The sequence below is a fragment of the Capsicum annuum genome, unplaced genomic scaffold (genome assembly GCF_002878395.1).
Source record: "Capsicum annuum cultivar UCD-10X-F1 unplaced genomic scaffold, UCD10Xv1.1 ctg2516, whole genome shotgun sequence".
NCBI lineage: Eukaryota > Viridiplantae > Streptophyta > Magnoliopsida > Solanales > Solanaceae > Capsicum > Capsicum annuum.
The window spans coordinates 1-7,967 of NW_025831345.1; positions in this window are offsets into that span (position 1 = coordinate 1).

Sequence of the window (7,967 nt, forward strand, 5' to 3'; positions counted from 1 at the left end):
CTCTTTCTTGTAAAATTGTACAACAAACCTATCTTCACAACTCTACCAAGAAAACACCTTGATATTAATAAACTCTAACCAATATCCACCTTAGGTAACTGTACCTAAGCTTTCTCAAATAAAGAAGAAAATAATACATAATTTATAACATGAGTAATTCAATTACAATTCAGGACTCAGTTAAATAACACTTGCTTTTTTTATACATAAGAAACAAAACTTGAGTTATACTTAAGTAATAAAGCTAGACTAATAATTTCTTTAATTGTGAATTTTACAAAATTTGCTTGATAGAAAAGCATATATTTTTTATTGTTGAGTGATGATTAGTGTTGAAAAATATTTTGACTAGGCATCCCAAATAGTACGAGCAACACCTGCACAGTCTGTTATACAAGAGGACAAAATTATACAGACGCGTGCCAGTTGTACTATAGCCTTGAACATCAAGAGTCCTAGTCCCTTCTAGTTAACTGCTAATAATCAAAATAAGATATAATAAGTTTCCCCTTCTTGATAATGATAGACAATCATAGAGTTTTTAGCATTAATTTACATTCATCATATTTAATAAGTGTAATTACCACTACTAAGGATGAATATTCACCCTATCATGCAACACCATGCTTCCATCATCATGCAACTTAGGAACTAGGTCATATGTTGTCAATTCATTTCAAAACTCAAATCATTGCTAAAAAATTAAGTGTTTCCCCAATCAATATACACCATCACTTCTCCCCTTATCAGTTATGACCTGCACTATGAGAAAGTTATGCGAAAAACTGCTTTTTTAATCGATTGATACATTTTCCCTCATGGAGAGTTTCTATACGTCAATCCATCTCAATCATTAACGTAAAGGAATAGGCAAGAGGAGAAGTGTTGTTTGCAAGAGAACCCAATAATGCCACGAAGCGGAGAGCCTTCTGACTAAATCAAGGAGGAACATGAGTTTAAGGATTGCTTCCCAATAAAGTTAATTTAATGAATGCTGCTTAGCTGAGTAGCTTGGAACTTCTGGGCATGCCTTACGCACCCAGTACTTACCACGTGAAGTCAATTTCCCCTTTTGGTATCATTGGAAAGTGAAAATAGTAAACCAAGAGTAAAATAAGCTCAAGTTATTTAACTCATAACCGTTGGAGCAACACTAACATAAAGAACATCTTAACAAAAAGAGAAAATACATGCCACACGCAAACTATAATTCATTCATAGTTAGAGGACAAGTATTACTGCAGTTTATATTTTAAATGTCCCAGAGAATAAGCCACAAAAATTAAGAAAGGTTAAATAGGGGAGAGACTTGGAAGGATAATTTGAAGTAGTAGAGCCAACTTATTATTTTTTGTAGCATGATAGTTCGATAATTCCTTGGTTAAATGCCTTAAATCTGTATACATATTGAGAGCCTCATCTATCAGTGTAGAGACCTTTTTCCTTAGGTCGGCATTATCAGTTTTAAGCTTGTTAGTATCAATTGGATCCTCAATAGTCAAATGTTGAATTGTCATGTTCTGTTTGCTATCTCTGCATCCTTAGCAGCTATATTGAGCTGTAACTCCTCCATATCTTTGGTGAATTCCATCTGGTAGTTTGTGCTTGATTTATTTTTCACACACCCAGTTTTGACCAGTGTCATCATTTCAAGAATTTGCAATACAATTCCAAGAGTTCTATTTTCATAAATAATAACAAAGTGATCAAACACTTTATTTAACCAGTAACCATAAGTAGAGCCATGTTTGCCATTTTTCCAAAGAACCACTTCATGTAGGTGTTCCATTATCAATATCGGTAGACTAATGAACTCAAAATTTCTAAGAAATTCCATAAAATACAAGTCAGCAGCTGAAGTAATGTTTTTTTTTTCTTATCTGGGCAAAACTACTTTGTTTAAAAAATCAAAGACCAAGTGCAGATCACAGTTAAGTTATTTCCTATTCACTACAGACTCTGATTTTTCTTTTACCTTTAATGCAATTGCCAAAAACTCTATTGATAGTTGTTGTATTGAGACAGTCCCCGCACCACAAATAGGAACATCTAGAATTCTCCTAAGTCAAACAACATCAATATTCAGCTTTTTCCCTTAAGCTACAACTATCATCTTTATTTTATCTTCAGAAAACACTAATGTGGAATAGAATTACATGACTACATCTACTACAGTAGGATATATTCTTCTATAGTGGTAGAAAAACCACTATAGTAGTGCGCTATCAGGAAAAATCTCTACATAAATGGGTTTCCCTCTTTTCTCTATTTGTTGACATAACAATGTGGGAGGTTCCAAAAACCCTAAGGGCTACCTCCCATGCTTTGGAACCTTGGATAAGAGAAAAACGCAGACTGCATGGGTCCTAACCCATGTATTTTCGTGATAATGCATCCATCAAATTGGAATATTCATTTCTCCTTTGTATAGTTGGTTGACATCTACGTAAGCTAAGGGTAAATTTATCACATTAACTCAAGTTAAAAAGCATAAATTTAACATATATGGTTGGGAAACTTCATGTGTAGGCCTTCTGGCATGGAGATTGCATGTATAAAAATTAATTAATAGGAGCGTAGTCTACATATTAGGGGTTGTTTATATAATTATTTCACGTTATGTTTTACGGAACTATTTCGGAACGTTATTACTATTGCATGTTCATGGGTGTCATATTATAAGGGTGTTTATCATTTTTTAGCTAAACTTTAAATAACGAAATGGTACCAAGTATATGTGAGGAAGGACATTTCCTAAATAACCTTGGGTCAGGTCTTTCAAGACTAGTATTCGGAATGCATCATGGCTAGGGACCTTCATGTTGCATAGTGATGGTATTATGGTTAATCCAACGTGTATTATAAGTGCATATTAACTAGTAATTTTCTTGGTTAATGTATGTTGTTTGGTATTGGTCAATAAAATACTTTACAAGCTTATTAAATTGACCTGGTCATTTCTGAATGTGAGATACTTCAATATTTGGCATACTCTCAAAGAATATTTGTGAAATAATATTGGAAGACACTTGTGTTTGAAATTTAGTACATGTATGGTAATTATCTCAGCAGGTCATGCCTAGAGGATATATGCACCGTGTATGTAAGAGGGTTAGGTGAGTATATGGGTTTCATGCCTGAACTAAAATTTATTCTTATATGGTAGGCTTTTGTGTACATATTGGGACTCCATGTGATCTGGGTATTGGTTATGTATTGTAAGATTCTTTTTGCTAGTGTCAAGGTTGTTCACATGGTTTTGGGTTTAGCTGTATGGATTTGGCATGATTTTGCTTGACTTGGTCATATCCTATTAGTTGTTAGCTGGTCTATAACTATCTTTTATTGCTACATGCTAAATTTATTTTAGTTAGGGCATGGGTTTTTTTGGGACATGATAGTTTGAACCTACTCGATTTAATTCTTACTCTTAGTAGGCATACTATTGTGTTACTCATAGTGGTAGAAGCCCACATGGTTGGGGGCTGATTTGATAGTTCTAGGCCAATGAGGTATGGAAGGGGCCAGATGAAACAACGGGGTGAACCATGTTTTGTGTTCTGGGGTAATAGGTGTCACACACCATTTTAGGGTCAAAGAATTTTTTCAATTATAGTGAAGATATTGAACAGAGATTATTCTATTTATAGAGTTTCTACTTGAAATAGAGTTATGGTATTTAAAATCACCTTAATGAATCCCTAATCAAAAGAGAATCTCTTTATTGATCTTCAAAAAAAAAACTGGTAAAGAATTTTGTTAACCGAGGAGAAGGTATGAGGCATCCTCGTGTCCCGAAGTTCTGGCACAGTCACTTTTATCAACTCATAATTAACTTACACTATTTTGGATAAATTATGTTATTAGGTCTTAATTCCTACAATTTTAATATTGAACTTCTATTGGTCACGATTTAGAAGAAAAATTACATTCTACGTCGTGACATACACTCAATTAGAAACATAACAACTTTCTTCACTTAAGTGCCCATATCTACTAATTTTTCTATGCATACTGATTTAATTAGAGAAAATTAATTTTAGGATTGTATTTATCAATCTGTATAATTGCATCACTGGGATTCTTTATTTTTTGAGTTATTAAGCAAATCGAGAAAGATGCGTAACAACAGATTCTTATATTTGCTTACCCGAATGGTAACGAGCCTCGCACATATTTTCCACTAATCCAAACTCCATCAAAACATAAATATTAATACATTAATAAATGGGTCATACTTGAACTAAAACCCAATGAAATTAAAATAAAAAGTAATTAGTATTAAGTACGTACTCCTACTACCCAAATGCAAACTCATGATAAACCTTGATTATATTTTCAACGTTAACCTCATAATTTCCTAAATCTTACTTTATTAAAGTTTAATTATTAAAAGTAACAATAATTATATAATAACAAACTAACAATCCAAGTCATTAAAATTGAGTACAATAAAATAAGTTAACCCATAACAATAAAACATATACATAAATAACAAACTAAAAATAATGACAAACTTGTCAAGGTCACATATACCACATATTCACAACTAGCAGAAGGGAAAAAACGATTAAGGTACAGAAAATTTCAAAATTCTTGTAACAAATAAAATCATAAAGAAATTCATTGTAAGGAAAGGTTAAGAATGGATTTATAAGCACCCAAGAAATAATTCTATGACATATTAATTTTACTCTAAATCCAACAGTATAAAAGTTAAACATATTGCATATATATCATGTAAAATAATATTAGCAGGTTAAAGAAATATAAAATTAGAGCAAAATTCCTTATATTGGAATCAATTCATGCATAATCGTAATGCTACAATACTGAAATAAAGATTTAGGGTCACAACAAAAGAAAGCAGAACCACTAACTCAAAATAATGAACTAAACCTCAAACTACATTTTGTTGTCTACCTATTTGATCTCTTCTTGTCAGGTTGTATTTTTTTTCGTCTTTTTCTTTTGTTTGTTTTTCTCCTTTTTTTCCTTCTTTGTTTGTCTCTTGGTTATCCTCTCTGTTTTTCACTTTTGGCTACCGTATGTTTTTTGTCGTGTGTTAATGTACATGAGTTGAGAGGTAGTTTGTGAGGGAGTTGGAGTATGTGTGCGTAGTCGAGGGGAAAATGGGGGAAAAAAGAATTAGGCTCCATTTGTTTTTTTTAAGATTCAGATGTCTGAATCTGAATGTACATCTGAATGATTAAGATGTTGTCACTACATCTGAAAACTGAATGATTAAGACGGTTTGTTTTTCAACATCTGAATGTGCAAAAAAAATTTTTTTGTATACATAATAAAATAAAAAATACAATTCAAATAAAAAATTAATTACATATTAAAAAAGTATGTAAGTTAATACAACAAAATTATTAGTATTTGATTGAGAAAAAATATTTATGTTTGTTAGTGATAGTGGAGATGGCTTATAGTTGTGGTTGCGGTGACAATGATTGATGTTAGTGATTAATAATGTTGGTGGTGATAATTGTGATGGTTGGTATTATAGTGAGTGTTATGATGGTTGTGGTTGTTGTTATGTGACGTTGCTTGGTTAGTAGTTTAAGGTGTTAATTATGTTGGCTGAAACATGAATTAATAATGATTGATGATGTGTTGGTACTAGTTGGAGATGTTGTTTGTTGTGATGGCTGAGATGGTTGTTAGTAGAGATAAATTGTACCGATGGTACTAGTTGAAGTGGTGGTAGAGGTGACGTTACTAGTGACAATGGTGGTGGCAGCCAAAGAATGTGTTGAAGTTGTGATGTATTAGTGGTCGTTATAAGTGGTGCTTGGTAGTAGGAATTGGCCAGAAGTGGTTGCTGATTTTGGTGTTGTTGACGGCAGTGGTGGCGGTGAATATAATTAAAATAAAAGAGGTAGTAGGTGTGGTAGCAGTTGACAATTGTGGCTGGTAGCGGTATTTTTTATCAATGGTGGTGGTGATGGTAGAGGTGGTTGGTGGTGGTGGGAAGTAGTTGATAATTGTGACGGTGGTAGAGGTGGTTAGTGGTGGTGACTGCTGAATATAAATAGAGTGGTGACTATCATCCAACACCAGAATATCTGTTCAAAACTATTAAGACTTGGTTCTAGATCTGAATGATTCAGACCTATTTAGACCTACTAAGAGTTAAAACCTTAATAAAAAACAAATCCCCCCTCAACTTGTCACCAAAACTTATTTTAGACCCTAAACTAATCAGGTAATTATATACCCCTTTAACATCTTTCAACTGAATTAAACTCAACACCTACAGCTGACGTGGAAAAAAAAAAGAAAAACGCGTAATTTTTTTGTTTAAAAAGGTCCACTTTATTATTATTATTATTATTATTATTATTATTATTATTATTATTATTATTATAGATAATTAAAAAAAAATGAAACCCAACTTCATTTTTTTCGTAACACCCCCCTTCCCCCATCTCAAACCCAAACACAAACCCCCAACACCTTATTTTTTCATATTTTTCGTACCTCCCACCTTACCCCACCTTGTTTCTTTATCTTCTTCGTTTAGGCCAAATTCATCTTTTTGTCAAGAATACGAATACTAAGCTCCATTAACCCTACCTTCATTAATTTTTTTTTACTTTTTTTTAATTTTTTCAAAAGGCTGCATCCAATTACCAAAAAAAATCATCATCATAATCAACTCACTGTCAATTTATCAATGGGGCCATTTGAAAATTGTCATCACAATGGGAGGTAGCTATTTGAAAATATTCAAGTCATTATATTTGATAAATTCGATGTAATTGGATCAACTCCATTAACTCATTGTCATCACAACTGATAAATTCGATGTAGCCATTTATGATGATAATTTATCACTTCCTCTTCTTGTACTTATCGGAGCATTTGTTACAATTTATGATGATAATTTGTCAATTCCTAATTAAGTTAGTTGTCCATTCCTTGTTAAATTTGAATTAAGTTATGTATTGTAACTTGTATGACAATTTTTAAAGTTTTGAAAAAAGGTGAAAAAATTAAATGAGGAAGCATTTTCATCGAAGATTGGAAGGGGAGAATGTGGGTGGGTGGGTTAAGAAGGGATGGTCTGAGAAAGAGAAAAAGGGGTGGGGGGGCGGGGGGGGGGGGGGGGGGGGGGGGGGGGGGGGGAGCTGTTGAAGAAGAAGGAGGAAGAGGAACGAAACGGGGTTAGGGTGGATGGTCTGAGAAAGAGGTTGGGGTGGGGTCTATTTATATATATATATATATATATATATATATTTAAAAAATATATTATTTATATTTATATAAAAATAGTACATATATATTTTTTTAAAAGAAAAATATTAAAAAATAATATCTGTATGGGATTACTTTTTTTTAAGATATTACAATTTGTTAGGTGGCAATGACATAATGCGTTTGTAGTGCACTCTCTGTTGTGAGACTGGGATTGTAATTGTGAGGTTGTATTTAATTCACTTAAAAGTTGTTAAGGGGGGTAAATAATTATAAGTTAAGTTAAAGTGATAAAGTAAGTTATAGCGACAAGTTCAAGGGGGAAATGATGTATTTTCTCTACATACAAATATGCATGCATTCATACATACATACATACATGAATATGTACATGCATACACCCACACACGCACACACCCACACACATATATATGAAATCTTTCGTTCATAATTTTAAAATAAAATTTGCTAAATGTAAAATAAAATGTAGAACAAAAATTATAAAAAATAAATATTTAATGCTAAAAATAGGTTAAACCTTGTACAAGTCAAAAACTATATGTATACATTTGTCCCTCTAACATGAAGAGTTTTCAGACAAGCAGGAAAGAAGACAAGTGTTCACCCTACAATTATTTGAAAGGGTAAAAACAAGAAAAAAGAGATGCAATCGATTCCTGACTTTTGACCGCCTATATATCCCAGATTTTAAGAAAATCAACTTACATGTAGTTCAATGAGGTTACATGGTTAGATGATGA